Consider the following 18,579-nt stretch of genomic DNA (forward strand, 5'->3'; position numbering starts at 1 on the left):
TTAGGCTGGTGACTCACCATGCGCCACTGCAATGGTTGAATAAAATGAAGAATTATAATACAAGAATGACATGCTCAGCTTTCTTTTTACAGCGATTTAAATTTTCTGTTGGCTACAGGCCTGGAGTGACCAACAGAGTCGCAGATTTTCTGTCAAGGTATGAAGAGACCGACATGAACCTGGGAGAGCTGCTAAGGGCAGACGCCAGTGATCAACATAGCCAAAATAAATGGACTGCACAGCCACAAAGCAACTTAGGTAGGGGGATATGTGGCAGGGATGCCACCATGAGCCAAAACTCACCTCTGGTGCTGGAGTGGAGGGAAAAGCAGTGGCCGCAGAATGCCACCGAGATCAAAGGTACTGCAGTAGAGATGCCACCACAAGAACAAAAGCCATGCTGCTGCAGGAGCTGCAGGAAAAGCAGAACACCTCTGAAGACCAAACATGCTCCCCTGCACCAGTGTGGGAGTGCTTTGTGGATGCGTGCCAATGTTGATTCACCAGCTGGCCCTCAGAGAGAGGGATAAAATCCCCACCAGCCAAGAAATGGGGAGGACCAGAAGTGAGGCCTCCTAAGAGCCCGGAGCAGCTGGAAGTGAACGACTGCCCCAGCAGGGGAGAGTGGTGGCAACCCCGAGAGTTGGGGTTCCCAGCTAAGGCTGGCTTGGAGGAGCCAGGATACATACCTCTCACGAAGCCATGGATTACGGACGAAGCTGACAGAAACTGGGACAGTGGTGAGTCTACATAGAGAGGAAAAGAGGAAAGATATTAAAAGCTGTAAGTAACACCTGGGGAGGGAGTGAGCCCTGAACGAAGGTGCCCCGGGGTACACGCAACAATGAGGTAGGCTGATGTGAGGCCGGGACAAGGACAGTACACCATCTGAACTGGGACTGAGATTAAATAGGGGCTAAGTCCCAGCCATGGCTGGTTGACTTTGGGTTAGCCTCAGCCAAGACCTAACATCATCTCTGGTTGGCCTAAGTGAGGCTGAAGGGGAGGCAGAGCCCCGAGACAAAGACCTAAGTGAGAGATCAAAGAGGGAACCTGGAGAGGCAGGATTTGAAAACTTCCTCCCAGCAATAATCCTTAACATCAAGTTGTGGCAGGAAAGAACCCCTGGGAACCTTAGAGATTCCCATTGGAGGGCAAGCTGCTGACCCGCAAGGAGAAAGCCACACACAATCAGCCCAAAAAGGCAAAACGCTCAAGCGAATGCCACAGGAAACTACACTGGATCTTAAAATGGCTGCCCTAATCAGGCACCTGCCAGGTGTCTGCCTCCAGCCCCTAGCATGGCAAGCTCCCAAAGGTGTGCTGCCACAGTCATCGATGTGGACAGCATGGGAGAATGTGCTGCCTAGATAGACAAAGTTGTTGACCACCAACAGTTGTTGGCCTTTAACTGACATATGTGGTTCCCGGGGTGTTGTGACAGGTGCAGGTTGAAACATCACTTCAGGTCTTCTTCATGTTAATAGTGAGTTTGAAGTTGTCACAGGTTGACAAGAATAGGTTCATGGATCGTGGCATGGATGCCAGCCTGTGATCCTCCTTATAATGCACAGTTGTCAGTGAAGAGGAAGTCATGAAGCATGGCTGGACTTTGGAGCTCACTCAGAGCCTGCGCAGGTTGAAGACATCTCCATCAAAACAGTACCTGATCCCCATACCAAGGTCATCATCTTGGAATCTTAAAGCAGAAAAAAACAGATACACTTTTGTTCAACAGAACCACTGATACATAAGTATATGTCCTGTTAATGTCTATAGTTAAATGGAAGATTATTTATAGGGGTTTGCACATTTACTCATGCTAGTACATGCATAATCAGTACTATACAGACCTCATGAAGCTGTTAGAAGGCTTAAAAAGTTAAAGGAGATAATCTTATGCTTTCAGGGTCCATTCAGTTATTATGCAACAGCTTATCTAGACATATGGGTCTCCATCTACATGCAATGTTTCATAAGGCAACAAGACAACAAAGTCTTTTTAAAAGAGATTTGGGGGACGGAATTAATGGAGCCAGCAGCTGAGGAACAGCCAATTTTACAGTTTGTGACAGATCCCCAGACTGGAAAGAGTATTTTTTCCCCCATGATAAACCCTATAGCACTAAATGTTTCTTTATCCTGAGCAGAGGGCAACGAAGTATCAGGGGAGACAAGAATTTAGCGGGAAGCAATGAAACAACTGTGTCACAGACAGAAGAGCAGCTCCCCATTGCAACTCACAGCACTTTGCAGGAAACACTATGAGTGGCAACAATTGTTCAGACCAAACAGAAGTTCGCTCTTCAGTCTGGGAGTTGGGGATTCCAGCTGCTTGCTGTGAGCCTTTAGCTTTGTCTCCATAGCAATACCACTCACCCTCCCAGCCTATCAGTGTTTTCAGAATGGGAGTGGGGAAAGGGAGAAGAGGGAGCTTGTTCATGGGATTCCCCACTCTCCAGTACCAAGTAAAAAACCCCAGACTAAATTCCCTTCCCCCTCTCCCATTCTGAAAACAGTGAAAGGTTTGGAGCTCCACAGACGCAAGTTACAGAATGTGCTCCATTTTGGAGTGTGTTCATCTGAACCCTCATGTAATGAAGGTTCAAATTTTCATGGGATTGGACCCTTTCACAGTGGTCTGTGGCTGCACACTTCTCTTTGTTCGTGGCTTCAAACCACTTCCTAGTATCAGATCAGGTGAAAATTGTCACTTCTGTCTGCACCCATGGTGTTGCCAGGCCACCCCCCCCCCCCCCCCCATCAGCTGCCCAGTAAGTAATTTCCTCTACCTCATAAAATAAATGGCACAAATTTACTTGGCTTCTCATGCCATTTCCTCACTACCACTACATAGAATCAGAGAAAATCTGTAAGGCCCCTTCCAGCCTCTAACAACTAGGACACTATCAACTGTGAAACTATGAAAAATTACGGTTGGAAGGGACCTGAGAAAGTCATCTAGTCTAACCCCCAGCTCAAAGCAGGACCAACCCCAACTATATCATCCCAGCCAAGACTTTGTCTAGCCACGTTTTAAAAACCTCCAAAGACAAATATTCCCCAACCTCTCTGGGAAACCTATTACAGTGTTTTACTACGCTCCTAGCGAGAAAGTTTTTTCTAATATCTAACCTAAACTTCCCTTGCTGCAACTACATTAAGCTTCCTCCCCTAATCCAGAGGTTCCTTAACCACAACTGATGGGTTGTGGCATATCAGTATTTTAAATTTAAATTACTATAGAGGCATTTTTTCTAAAGAGACAAATAAATGAAGAAACATATACTTGCAGATCCTAACTTAATTCAATGCAAAACCTTTAAGTTAGTTTCTTAGTAGCAACAAACAGAAAAATAGCAGGGGAAAGATACAGGTGAACTTCTGAAAAATTAAAGCCAGATTTAGAAAGCAACTGATCCACTGGTCGGTTGCCACATTCCAGACTATACAGGTATTTGTATACTAAAGCTAAAATTTATCATATGGGCTTTACCATCTGAAAAACAGCTCAGCCACCCCAGGATGGAGAAAGATTGGTGAGGTAATATGTTTGCCTATCTGTACGTTACTCAGGCTTTGGCAGTTTCATATGTTTTTTTTCTCCCTCAAATATGTTTCTTTAGCCTGTGCTCTGTGTTATATCACAGCAAGGCATGGAGTAGCTCACTATATTCATAAATCTATAAGAACAATAAGAGAGAGAAAAAGTGCTCTAATGTTCTAGCCTTGCTGCTTTATGAAGCTGTGAGAAGCCAAATGATGAGTTTCTTGAGAAATATAGCCTGAAGTATTCTGAGGTCTTCTAAGCAGATGGCCTAGACTGGTGACTTCTGCAGGCAGGTGTTGCTCCCTGAGGAACTCTTCAGCCAGCCCTCCCAAATACATACTATTTAAACAGCATACAAGCAAGCAAGCAAACAAACAAGCTTAAATCATTCTGTCTTGTCCTGGATGCTAGATGGGGAGCTCTTTGGCTCTGGCCTTAGCACAGCAGTATGGCCCCTTCTTGTATCAAGCTGTTCTATTCACAGCTTGCTTCCTCCTCCCTTGCTTACTCTTCTGGGTTTTTTTAAAGCTCCTAGTGGGACATTCCTTGCATATCCAAATGCTCTGCACATTACCCTGTTACAGGTCTCTTGTAGTACCAATCCTCTTGTGCACCCCAACTGTCTTACAGTCCTGTGAAAAAGCCTGCATATGCAAGATTTAGCCAAATACTACACAACTTTTAGTTATGGAATTGGTTTATGCCTGGTGCTTCATGAATGGAGATGTAAAGACAGTGCATCCTTTAACTCAGGGCTAACTGGTGGCCAACAGGTTGCATGAGGCCCATGAGGGATTAGTGCATATGCCCCAAGCTCCTACCTGGCTGCCACTTGCCCTACTGCTCTGGAAGCTACTGCTGCAGCAAGGGCCTCTAGGCTCCCCATCCCTCTCTGAACTTTTACTTTCTGCTCCCGCCGGGGAAGGCAACAACATAGCCCATGGCACAGTGCTGCAAGAGAGCCAAGGTGAGGCCACCAGTGCATGTGGTGGGGGTGGGGATGCACCACCTGCTTGAGCATGCAATGGCCCCCCATGCACCTGGTGCAGTGGTGTTGGGGGGGGTATGCCCACATGTGCAGTTCAGATTGTGAGGGAGTCCAGCCGAGGCCTACAGCTTGCAGAAGTGGAGCCCCAGAGTGTGCAGCTTCTACTGCATACAGCCCCCAGGTGCTTAGAAGTTGGACAGCCCTGCTTTAACTGATCCCTAATCTCAAGCAAGTGACAGCAACAAGTCTGATACTTATTTCCTTTACTAGGTGCTGAAATTGTACTGATAACATGCACAAGGAATGACTACAGAATTCCCTTAACACAACAACACATAGAGCCACCTGTATGATCAGGGACTTACAAGGCAAGCCATATGAGGAAAGGCTGAGGGACCTGGGCCTCTTTAGCCTAAAATGGATATAAGCTCCTGGAAGGCCGCTTCAGGCTTAATACCAGGAAAAACTCCTTCACAGTCAGGGTGTCCAGACTGTGGAATAAACTCTCTCCAGAGTAGTTCAGTCATCTATCCCGGAGTTTTTCAGGAGGAGACTGGACAATCACCTCAATGGGGTCACTTGCCCCCAGTTGTCTTTCTGCTCAGAGCGGGGGACTAGACCCGATGATCTGCAAGGTCCCTTCCAGCCCCTAACAATCTATGAATCTATGAACACATGGTGCATAAGGCATAACTTTGGCCTTCTGACAGGGCAAATTCAATCAGATTATGAATAAGGACATACATTTATTTTTTCAGCTCTCCTGCATAGGAATGTAACATGATGACAATAGGAGAAACACTAGATTGGTTATTTCATTCCCTCCCTTCCCCCTTTTTCTTTATATAATAATGATTATTATTACTGTTGTTATTAATAATTATGATAATAATAATAGCCCTAAACAACAGTAATGATAGGACAGTGTTTGAGATCATTGTACAATACTACTGTATCATTTTTAAGAATTAGTAAGTCCAGTTATTCATGGTTGGAAGTGTTTTGTTTTATCTACCTTTAGGAAACAGCCATTTCAGTACTCCAGATTTCTGATATATAATGTAGTAGCTGAGAGAGATAAAACTGTTTTCCAAAGGTAATGAGCATGCATTGGTTGGAATAATATAGTTTGGGATGGTCCTGCTTTGAGCAGGGTCTTGAACTAGATGACCTCCTGAGTGAGGAGGTCATCTAGTTCAACCCTCATTTTCTATGATTCTGTGAAGGCAGTTCAGCCTCTTGACACTTGACAGGACTAAAATGGTCCCTTAGGCCTACTAGGCCTAGCAGCCTTGATATAAGTGGGCTAGAGTACAGTCACAAAGTCAGCATATGCCACAGACTGTGGAACCTGTTTTCTACAAAGAAAAGGGTCTGATGTGGCTTGTTTTTCTGCAAGAGTCTAATGATAAAAATGCTTGTTATGAATAAAAGTGCTTATTATAGCACATTCCGCCCATAACTGGAGAAGATGGCTCCTGGTACCAAGAAAAGGGGAGAAACAACAATAAAGTGAAGACATAATCCAAGTTGTTGACAAAAAAGAGAAAATTGGCAGCTATGTAACTAAAATACTATAAATATTACCCATTTTTCCCTTCCCTCTTCTCTACTTTTCCCTTCCCTTCCCCTTTCCCCTCTCCTTACCCTGACAATGCCTGAGAACTGAAGACATCTGATCTTCCTTCAAGGAAGTAGCCCACTCCAAGACGCCTGGCCAGCTCTCAAGATGTATATTATTAGGACTGGTAATATACAATTACCAATTTGCTACGATTACATCTATATGCATGCTTGGGTTAATACTTTATAATGCTCAATAAAGCTGATTTATTAAAGAGTTAACTGGGTCCTTGCTTGGTGGAGATAAATAGATAAACAGGTCCTCATTTGGAGGAGATAAGTGGGTCCTCATTTGGAGGGAGTAAATCAGTCCTTGTTTAGAGGGAATAAATTGGTCCTCGGTTGGGGAAAACTAAAGCATACTTTAAGGCAATATTGACCCTGCTGTTTGTTCTCTCTCTCCGTTTGGGAAGGCAACCAGATACCCCCTGGTTCTTCAGGCCACAATTCTATAACTCGACAGATATAATGCTCAGCCTCCACAACCCAGAAGGGAATGTGAATTCATTCAGAGTCTTCTTAATGGGGCTAAGCCTTAGAACATTGGAATTTAAGGGGGAAAAAAGGAATGGAATCTAATGAATAAGAAAAATTGAATAGAAGTGTCACAAAATACATTTTAGAAATTGTTTATGCATTTGTTAAGAAGTAAATGGTCTGTTGCCAGATAAGTAATATTTTCAGTTTAACAACATTCACGCATTTCATTCAAGAAGACAGAAAAGGATTGTGCTTATCTTTTTTTAATATTCTTCTGAACTATAACAAAAAAAAATCCTTCCTTAAGGAAGACTTAAGGGTGTCAGATGGTAACGTGTGCCCTTCCAAAACATCAAATCCAGGTTGCTTAAGTGTGTATCTTGGTTCTAGGTTTTCAGTCGTCTAAGTTTTGTTAGGGCAAGGAATACAAGTAGGAAATATTAACTCTGTGTTAACAAAGGTTTTTGTTCTTCAGAATTTCATTTAAAATGAAGTGTTATCTGAAGGAACTAGTGATCAAGTCTACATGATAGCTAAAATTCCATAAATGCAGTTGAGATGCTACTTTGCTGCAAGTATATTATACTAGCCCTAAGAGGAGGGCCTCTTGTACACACCCCTGCAGGGTACTTTTCTTTTCTCCATAGCAGTTTGAAGACTTTCTGAATTTTCTACTGTATTCATGTTGTAATTTCCCAAGATTGAACTCTGTCTTTCACAGAATGTAGCAACATAATTACATTTTTCAGATGCCTGCAAAATCTAGATTCAGATGAATGCTGTCTGACTGTACGACAGGTTTTATGACTACTGTATGTCTCACTGAGTTAGATGGCTCATATGGACACTGACTGGGTAAAAACTTCTCTCTCACTCTGTAAGCTGACCTGCCTTTTAAACCATCTAATGTATGAACACTAGGCACATATCCATATCCTGCAAGATCATCAGATATGGTCCCCTGCTATGGGCAGGAGGTTATTGGACTCAAACAAGCTCAATGGGGTGCTTATCCAGCCTCCTTTTGAACACCTCCAAGGATGGCAACTGTACCACCTCTGCTGGAAGTGTGTTCCAGATTCTAGTTGCCCTTATGGAAAAGAACTTTTTTCTTATGTCCAGCCTAAATTTTAGCTTGTGCCCATTGGTCCTCATCCTCCCAGTGGATGCCTTCCTGAAGAGTTGCTCCCCCAGATCTTGGTGCTCACCCCTGATGTACTTGTAGGTGGCTTTCAAGTCACCTCTCAGTCTTCTCTTACTCTGACTGAACAGACCCAGTTCACAGAGTCTCTCCTTATAGGGCCTATCCTCCAGGCCCCTAATCATACGGGTGGCCCTTCTCTGTACCCTCTTGAGCTTATCCACATCCTTCCTGAAGTGCAGTGCCCAGAACTGGATACAGTACTCCAGCTGTGGCCTCACCAATGCAGAATAGAGAGGGAGAAGCACCTCCCTGGATCTATTGGCAACACATCAGCTGATGCACACCAACGTTCTATTTGCTCTGCTGGCGACTTCATCGCACCGACTCATGTTCATCTTCTGGTTGATTGTCACCCCCCAGGTCCCATTCAGATTCTGTGTCAGCCAGTGGACCACCACCCATTGTGTAGTTATGGTGAAGGTTCCTCCTACCCATATGAAAGACCCTGCACTTTTCCCTGTTGAACCTCATCTGATTCTGTTTAGCCCATAGGAGCGGTATGTCAAGGTCATCCTGGATCCTAATCCTATCCTCTGATGTGCCTGCATTTCCCCACAGCTTGGTATCATCTGCAGACTTAATCATTGTGCTTTCCACCCCTTCATCCAAGTCATTGATAAAGATGTTAAAGAGCATGGGTCCAAGCACCGATCCCTGAGTGGACACCACTGGAGATGGCCCTCTAGAATGAAGCCATCCCATCGATTACAACTCTCTGGAATTGGCCTCCAAGCCAGTTGTCTTCCCACCTCACTGTAGACTGGCCTAGGCCAGTACCCTCCAGTTTAATTAAGAGAATCTCATGGGAAACAGAATCAAAGTTATAACTAAAGTCTAAGTAAATGATGCTGAGTTTAAAGCTTTACTGAAAGCTGTGCTCAATATTGTATCCAAAGGGTGAGTAGGCACCAAGCATCATTTGGTGTGAGTGTCAAACATTAAGATATAGCGGCATAAGCAGAACTGTAGTTTGACTCATGTCTTGGCAAGAAGAAATTTTAGAATCTGTTAGTCAATTCAACCCACCTTCACCTCTTTTAGCAGTGCCCTTCCTCCTATTATTTATATTTAAATCCCCTTCCATTTAGAACCCCTGCTTTCTGCAAGTCCATTTGTAGCATCTGATTAGTAGTCTGTCACCTGCAAAGTTTATGCCTCTCTGAACTAGTTAGTCTCTAATGCCAGGTACAGACATTACACTTGACCAGTATAAGTGATAGGAAATCAGCCTATACCCATAACAGAACAGAAGTTTGACACACAGAACTGGTCTAGACCCATAACAGAAGTTTAGCGAACATAGACTGGTTTAAAAATAATGGAACCCAGTCTAAGATTAGCATGTCCCTGCCCCCAGAGGGCAAATGTGTGTTCTGTTCAATACAGATCTAAACTATGCCACTTACAGAAAACCACATAACTTAGATCAATTCCACCTCAGGCCTTTTGAATGTCTGTACCTAGCCTAAAGTGCCACCCTGCCCTGACTTCTGGCTCATTTCAAACTATCATGGCTACCCATCTCTGTGAGTATAAAGAAAAGCAAGAGTGGGGGAGAAACCAGTTGCTCCAATGACCTCACATTTGGATTACAAACCTGTCCTATACTCCTGTGAGTACACAAGACATCAAAAAACACTCATAACACACTGGATTGCATAGAATTTAGGAATGTTGACATTTGAGCAGAAAGAGTTTCTCTAAGAGATGTGTAAAGGAACTCATTTAACCCACTGCAATATTCTCTGATGAATCAGAATACCCATGGAAATACCCACAGAGCCTGAAATAGCTCTGAAAGGTGGGAACTGACTTATTCATGCAGACCATAGGAAAGTAGGGCTGGAAGGAAACTCATCAGGTCACCTAGTTCAGCCCCCTGATCACTAGCCTGACTAGCCTGACACAGCCTGACTAGCCTGACACAGCCCCCTGACTGCAGAGCCCTTAAGCTGCACGGAGCCCAATGCTTCACTCCTCAGAGGAGTTTTAGTTTGCTGTGCCTTAACTCATTTAAGGCTCATTACGCCGCCGAACTTGCTACAGGAGCTAGAATTACTGCACAATGCACTGCAGACACATGTGAACACCAACACCATTAAAGCGGTGCAAAAGTATTTAACCCGCTTCAAAGTGGCATGCACACATGCCTCTCATTTCATCTATACATGGCCTATAGTGTCAAAACCATTCTGATTCACTATGGGTTTTCTCAGTTTTTTGCACACAAAAAAAAGTTGTCCTTATTGTTTTTCCATAGTCAGAGAATGAGCAAAAGCTAAGAACTGACATTTTGAGGGGTGACTTAAGGCTAAAAATGTTGGGAATCACTGTAATAAATGAATACATTGCATCCTGTACCCCTTAGCACAGGCATAAGTGACTATACAGAGTACAGTAGAAAATAAGAGCCATTAACCTGCATGCAACGTTATAGTCTGAGGAACAGCTTTTCAGCTACTTTTATCATCATGAAGCCTGCCTGGCAGTCTGAGCCACACAAGAAATCATCCCCTGGCTTGTTAAAGGTAAAGCTGGGACACTCGTAGACTACTATCACTTGCACCATCATATTAATTTATCATAAGGCTGGGTCAGGTCAGTACTGGAAGTGCATAGAAGTGGCTTGAAGTTGCCTTTGGACTTGTAGCCTTGGTGTAGGCAGCTCTGTAATGGCCAAGGTCCTCCAAGTATTGTTGCCATAGTCCTGAAGTTCCCAGTAACATGCAAGATGCAGAACCTGTTGGGCACTTATGCCCTTCCTTAGGTCTGGCTTCAAATCCTGCTTCAGGAGCCCAAGAACTTCTTATAGGCTTTGAAAACTACCAATCCTCCACTTAAGAGAAAAGAATTTATAGTCACATTATTCATCACCTTTAGTTGGCTTCAAGGGGAAATACCAAAATTTTGGGGAGATGTCCTCCCCATCTACATTGTGGTTGTTCTGAGGACTATCCTAATGTCTGAGGACAGTTAAGTATGACCACAATTTAGAAAGAATGAATCACTGACAAGCTACACAAAGTGTAAACAGATTCAGGAAGAGCAAATACACAAGATCCAGAGGCAACACAATATAGACTGACCTTCCTTAACCTGCCCTCCTCCATACTCCTGTCATTACATCATGCAGCTAAAAGTAAATGCAGGAGATAATAAAAATAAGTGGAAAATGACTCATGCGCCTTGTGTTAGCAGCTATTGGCTGCCCCTGCAGTATTGTGGAACTAGCTGTAGGGTTCCATAGGAAAAAGCAAGATTTTGACTCATACCAACTTCCAAAAATGGCAATAGATTGATTTCCAAATAAGGGGAAATATTGTTGTAGGTGTGTGTATAGGTTTGATACAAATTCCTAATGTAGGCAGAGGGAAAATTGCTTTGTAAAACTGTGTGACTTTTACAATACAAACTAGCAAATAGACCAGGGTGACTGTTCTTGTTACTTATTTTATTCACCAAATCTATTTGCAAACACAGGCAAAATTGCCTAAACAAAGATTGGGACATTTCTTTTCAGCATTTTCAAGACAAAAATGTTTATTTTCAGTTTCAAAATGTCTTGAGCCTACATTTATTTTGATTTCATGTGCATTTTAAACACAATGTCCCATCTGGAATTAATTCCCCACCCCCAAATTAGGCCAGCAAAACAAAAATGGCAATTATCTGCATAGCTCTACTAGCAACTGGAAAGTGCAATACAAGTTGCACCCAATAGAGTCTACCACAGTGATGTTTGAGAAGAGGAGAAAGAGAGACCACAGGAGCTTTGAATAAACCTCCTCAATTAAAAAGCTAGCTCTTCCAATCTTAGCACAACCCTGGCTGAACGTTTGTCACTGAATTCTGGTGCAACAGCTCTGAACATGATTTCACCTACAGAAATTTTCTTCTCCAGCAACTTTCTTCGGCTTCTAAGGAATACATTCAAGCCAAGCAGTCAGATATAAAAAGTTTCCTTTGTAGATTCAGGATTCAAAGCCAAGAGACACTACACAAAGGTTTTCACTCCCTTTGGAAACACCCAGCAATAAAGAACGAACACAAATAGACCACAGACTAAAGTGAATAAGCACGAGAAGGCGCTCCCCAGCCCTTAGCCTGTGCTGACCCTAGACTGACAACAGCTTCATTTTCCACTTGGCAATGGAAATGGATACTTTTGGAACTCGCACAGATGAATTAGAAATGTTCCCAAATTTCTGGACTCCACATGTGACCTAAAGAAGGTCACTTGGTCTGGTGGTCAGGGTGAACCAGATCAGTTAACACCTTGCTACACTTTGCATGAATGTGGGATGGGCTGAAGGGAAGAAAAAATAAATAAATAAAAAGCTGGGGTCAGATGAAAAAGCAAACTGTTCTGCTTCCTGATTTAAGGATCAGAGCAGGGCAACTCACTTGTTCCAGTCCAAATGGAAATCAGATTTAGTTCCCTAGTGGCCTTGCAGCAAACAGTAAGGTCTCTATGTGTTAAGAGGTAATATGTGCAAGCCTTGCAAGGCATATCCCAAGCATTCATTTTAACTGTTTGATTCCAAGTAGACACACACAAGAGGCACAATTCTCCCTTGTTTCCCCACTCCGGGGAACCTCAGGGAGGGGTGTGTAGCTCTCCCATTTTATGCCAGCATCCATGTCAGGTGGAACAACCCTACATTTTTGTCTCCAATCCTTATACCAATGGTGGTTAGGGTCCTTAGGGAGATTGTAACTCTGCTGTGCACACTTCCTTTGCCAAAGAGCCTTTTTTGGTGGTGTTCTTTGCTGGGAATTTTGCACCAGATGAGTTGTACAAGAGCATTAGAGAAGTTCTTACCCACAATTTTTCATTCACAAAAGGCCAACTTTTTTTTCTTATTTTGATGTCTTACATAAACTGATCAATATAACGTGTACTCTGACATTAAAATCCACATTCTTTATGACTTTTTTTTCCTGTGTCCACAGGTGCTAGGTCCATAGCACCTAACAGATCTAAGTCATGACTTCAACTCTTGAAGGATACCTAAAAAGAGTGGCATAATGTTCAAGTGCACCAAGCACCTAAGAGTTTCCACTGATCACATTCACAAAAAGGCCATCTCTGAACTTCCTGAGCCAAACCTACTGCTGCAACTTTAAACAGTAGGATAAGATCCCTGAAGCCTTTAATCACACAAATAACCTCAAAACATTACCAAAAAATGTTCTATTAATAACATATTGTAAACTCAATTGTATGATATTTTTGGGTTTTCCTATGATTCCAAAAGCAGGCACTTCGTGCAATTCAGCTGATTTTTTAAATTAAATGTTATGTCCTCATGGCTGCAAAGAAAGTGTTGATGTTTTCCAAGCCCAAATGCTTTAACACCAAAGAGAAGAGCCTAAAATTAGTGTCTGTAAGGCAGGAAGGGGCAGAGACTCATAGTTAGGGATGACGGTACTTTAATCAGGGTTTCCAAGACTGCACCCAGTTAAGTGCAACTAACTGCAAAAGAAAATAAAAGTCAAAGAATACAGTCTGGGTTTCTTTTCTTTATATTTAGACCAAGTTCTTTTACATTTGAAACACTTGGAACCTAAAGAGGATTTAAAAATTAAACTGGTTCCCAAAACACACACAAAATGGTAGAAAATCAGAATTTCACTATGGTTTTCCATGCTCCATTAGGCTGGTGTCAAGCATGTTTTGTTCTGACTCTCAACAGGCAGTTACCTAAGAACTAACAAATGCATGTTGGTGCAAACTTTCAGCAGCTGGAAGGCAATAACAGCATTTTGATTGACACTGTAATTGTATGCACATGCAAAGTGCCTGAATGCCCAGGCATTTACCAGCCTGCAAATAGACTTCTTCTAGTAGCACATGCACAGTGCATATGTCCACCAACTAACACTTTGACCATTCTGATTCCAGGGATACTAAATTGAGCTCAACTAAAAATAAGATTTTGGGGCCCAGTCTACAAGTTTTGCATCCTTACTTCTACTGCTCCTTAATGAATATGTAGTCTTCCTAATAATCTAGCCATAGCAGGGCCATAGGTTCTATCATCGTTATCTAATCTAACCTCCTACATAATGCATCCCTTAGAACTTCACCAGCAATTCCTATTTCAAACTCAATTTCCATTCAATATACAAAGAAAGCCCATCACTATTTAAAGATTTTAAGTAACTGAGAACCTAACACATTTTTAGTAAATTGTTCAAATAATTAATTCCTCTGAAAAGAAGAGATTTGATCTCTTCAAAGCAATTATATGTTTCTCCTGTCCAATAAGATAAACTTCTTCAGATAAATTAGGTGTCTCATCTCAGAGGGTGATTCAGAAATGTTTAGTTTATGCTTGGGTTGACTTCTAGCTCTTTAAGACAAATATTTTAGCTACAGTTGTACTCATTAGACATTGCTTCTTTAAATTCCTCTGACTGCAAGAGCAGCCCCTAATCTCACAGAACACATGTTCTGAAGTCTCTTTTCCTAACTAGCTTTACAGGAGTAAACCAGCTAACTCTTGGAGATATTTCACATTCAAAGATATATTCAGTGAAGTTTTGGATACATGCTACAATTTAGTCTCCCAATTTGTATGTGCTGCATGGCTATCTTTAAGATGTTACAGCAGTCAGTATCAATTTATTCCAGAGGATAATAATCATACACTACAAGCCTGAGAGATACCATACTAAAGCCATGTTGATGGGAGACTCAGGATATGCTGGGTTGGGGGATTTACTGGTTTAGCACCTCTTTTGTTCGATTTGAAACTGCTGTCATGTTTTGAGTCTTACAGAGTAATGGCTTTGGAAAGTTATGCTCCCTCATAAATTCAGCTGCTTAGCAAGAGTGCTTAGTAATGGTTTTTACACTTCAGTTTAAGCACAAACCTTTTAACATTTGTTCTATTGAAGTCTGTGCTCCTTGTGGAACTATCAACTAATTTAATGGTCACCTTTCCTGGCTTCCCTTTTTGTGGGAATTCTTGTATATCCCTGTACTAGATTTGAATTTAAAACTATCATTCACAATAGAATGCTCTGTTCTTCTGATGCAAGAACACTACAGTAATTAAGAAAACCAGAACATTGCACAAAAAAGCCCCATTACTGCACAAATGTTGCCAGATCTCAGCCAAGCAGAACTTTTAAAAACACAGCCTAAAATGAGCGTGGGTAATATGGTAGTACTAGAAATACAGAAAACAAATACCAGCACTTCCACTAACCTTCACTGTGTTTGTAAGAATAAGTTTAGAAGTGTGTATTGCTCCCCAGATAGCCTTCAGATGTTTGGTTGTCAGCCTAAAAAAGGCTCTGAATTGAAGTATTGGTTTGCTCTTTTGCATTGGGAGTACCTATTGTATAACAAGCGACTTTATATGCCTACCAACCAGAACATGTTTTCAAGGGGCCTCAAGTGCACCTTTAAAATCCTTGCAGCAGTTTTTTACATTTAAATTTTGGGCTGCACAAATAAGTGTATATTAAAAAAAAACAAACCGAAAAACCCAGTGCTTATGCGCACGTTCCTGAAAATGTAGTTATAGAAAGCTACCTTCCCTGAAGTTTTTGCATAGTGAAGTTAACCCACAGTGGTATACTTATATCATAATTGCCTTGTTTTTATTGGACTGCACCTCATTTTAACATTAAGAATATTTTAGCCTGAATTATAACATTGATACAAATAAGTCATAAAAGGTCTATTCTTAATGGATCTGTAACATACATATGACACGTCAGACCGTATTTCCAATTTGCATTAATCACAGTAGTAGAATACTTCTGACAACGAAACACATTTTTGACAAGTTTGTGCTCTGCCCTTATTCCTAGAATCATGCTTTAGATGATTTATGTTTCAACATTTTAAGATAACAACCTTACAGGCTGGAGGGGTAAATGCATTGCTGCAATCTAAGGTACTATTCTGTCTGACTGCAAGTCTGAATCTAATATTAACTCCCTTTTAGGGCAATTTATGTTCCCAGAAAGCGGTATAATAGCTTCTATTTTCCCTTTTTACTTATACCCTGAGTGCCTTCACATTTCACACAGTTTAAACAGATTCCAACACAGGTCATTATCTTATTGTTCAAATAAGTTCCATGCGCACACACACACTGAAGACCGAGTCAAATAAGTGTCCTCCATTATTGCCATGGGCAGCAGGAAGGAGTCATACCTATGTACTGGAGGAAGACTACAATTCCCACAGGAGCTAATTAGAAATGAAAGTTGACAAGTTGAAGTTCAGACTCAAATGTTACACATCTCAAGCTTTGGGGCTGTTCAGGTCTCTTCCCCATTTCCCCCTGTTACAGAACTAATGGCCATCTTAGTTTGGTCATTAGTTCAGTGGTCCCATCTGCAAAGTCTGGGACTACAACTTGGTTTGGATTCTGAGTCCTCCATGAAAGATGTCAGCCCACTTATTAAAATGAAGAATTACACAGGTGTATAAAGGAAAACAGATAAAGCCAAATACACTTGTTCTGCTCTTCAAAGCCTATAAAAAATGGCAATGCTTTCAAGTTAAATGCTGCCTGCACAACTCAGATTTCCATAAGAGTCTTTTGTACCATTTGTCTCACTGTATCATGGAGCATTAAACACACCACAATCACAGAAAACCATACTAAAAGTGTCACATGCTATATGTATAAGCAATTTGTGTGTAATTGGATAAGCCTAAGCAGGTTGGCTGACACAGCATTTGGCAATAAAAGGTAGGATCAACTTCCAGCTGAGAAAAGTTTACCCTAGCACCTGCAAGTTTTCCTTTCACAGGAGATCACCTGGTGGAATTGCTGCCTATGGGTGATAACAGTTTTGGCTATCATACTGTATAGTTCCATGTAGCAAATTAGGGAAAGGATATTTGTTTAACTAGATATCTGACTAGACCACTGCAAGGCAGACACAGCCAGGTACTGTTATTATAAATAGTTACAGAGATGGGCCTGACCCAAGCCCCTCAAATAAACCTTTTCTGAATACAGACCTGCATCTGTAATTGAATGTCATGGTTGGCCCTTATGTCAAATTAATATCCCATATGTGGATATATTCAAAGTGAACATTTAAATTTCAGATTTAGATCTACATACCTTGTCCAGGACTAGGTATAGTTTACAGTGTCTTTCTTTTAAGTACAGCTGATGAACCTTCCTCTGTAGTAGGGGTATGCCCTCTACCTAGGATCTCCTGAACAGATATTAGCAACCTTTTATAAATGTCTTGTGCTGTGTCAGGGTAGATAGTAGTTTTACTAAGAGGTTAGCTTATGCATTTGCATAAGATGGTTTGGATAGGTATGATCCTGCCTCAGGCAGAGTGTTGGACTCAGTGACCAAAGGAGGACCCTTCCAGCCCTATTTGTCTATTACTCTAGATATAGAGATCTTTGATGATAGTTGATAAATTATGATAATGGAGATATGGCTCAGACTATATAAATTATATTGGTTAATAATGAGGAGTAAAATCCTAAATCTACCAAGGTCAATGACAAAAAATAATCCTAGTCTTTTTGGTAGCATTTGCACAAACATAGTAATGTGCATAGGGGCCAAAGTAGCTTCAGACATATTACAACTAATTATGCCTTACATAATCACAGCTGAGCTCCAAAAATAGTTGATGCTTAGGTTAGCTTTGGTTTGGAGAACACTTAGAGAGACAGGCATAAAGGTAGAGATATTAGTGTTCTTCACACTGACAGTAAAGTATTCCTACATCTATACCTATATATTGTTCAGCATCATACCTATATATTGTTGAGCATCATAGTTTCATAGTTGGTAGGGTTGGAAGGGACCTGAGCAGATCATGAAGTCCAGCCCCCTGCCATGGCAGGAAAGAGTACTGGAGTCAAACTGTGTTCATCCAGCCTCCTTTTAAAGACCCCCAGGGTAGGAGCCAGCACCACATCTCTTAGAAGTTGGTTCCAGATCCTAGCCGCTCTGACTGTGAAGTAACACCTCCTGATATCTAGGCTGAATCTACCCTCTGCCAGCTTGTGGCCGTTATTTCTCGTCACTTCTGGTAGTGCTCGGGGGAACAGGGACTCTCCCAATGCCTGCTGGTCCCCCCTGACTAGTTTGTAACAGGCCACTAGATCCCCCCTCAGCCTTCTCTTGTGGAGGCTGAACAGGTTCAGGTCCCTTAGCCTTTCATCATCATCATGTATGTTTCCACTGTAACATTGACCAATGTTAGTTCTGGGCCTGATCAAAACTTATTGTAGTCAATGGAAACACTCCTAATGAACCTCAGAGCACTTTGGATCAGGACCTTAGTGAACACTAGGGGTGTGTGAAACAGGCCCTGTTTGATTTGGATTTGGATTTGGCCCGAATCAGGAACAGTGATTCGATCTGTTGATTTGGACCACTGTCTCTGATTCAATTCGATTTAGCCCAATCTGAATCTGACAATCTGATTCAGCAAATCAGCGATTTGGACACAGGCACAGCTTTAAAAGTTTTTTCTACATACCTTGAGTTAGCAGCGCAGCTCGTGATGGCTGTGGTGCTGGGGCAGATGGAGCGTCCCACAGCAGCATGAGGGGCTCTCCAGCGTGCTCAGCTGCTCTCTGCAGTTGATATTAGCACATACATTTCCCCTGCACTTCCCGAAGAGGGAACGTGAAAGCTGGTGAACAAGTGTTTTTTAAACAAGTGTTCCGTGGCAAAAACTTCATGGATAGTTGTAAGTTACAGTTTTTATAATGAAGACAGA

The 18,579-nt window shown here is 42.0% G+C and overlaps 1 protein-coding gene across 6 annotated transcripts in view; it reads right to left on the bottom strand.

Moving 5' to 3' along the window:
• The window catches only part of LOC102563423 (hypothetical protein), a 718,626-nt gene that overhangs the window by 131,028 nt on the left and 569,019 nt on the right, over positions 1 to 18,579 (bottom strand). For 4 of the 6 annotated variants that reach the window (XR_009460815.1, XR_009460817.1, XR_009460816.1 and 1 more), the window contains exons 13-14: positions 690 to 1,699; positions 304 to 412 (exon numbers count right to left, since the gene is read on the bottom strand). The gene's annotated coding sequence lies outside the window, so the exon portion shown is untranslated. The remainder of the gene's footprint in view (positions 1 to 303; positions 413 to 689; positions 1,700 to 18,579) is intronic. The other 2 variants (XR_009460814.1, XR_002091128.2) reach the window with 2 other exon arrangements.

The sequence above is a fragment of the Alligator mississippiensis genome, chromosome 3, assembly GCF_030867095.1.
Source record: "Alligator mississippiensis isolate rAllMis1 chromosome 3, rAllMis1, whole genome shotgun sequence".
In the NCBI taxonomy this organism is placed as follows: Eukaryota; Metazoa; Chordata; order Crocodylia; family Alligatoridae; genus Alligator; species Alligator mississippiensis.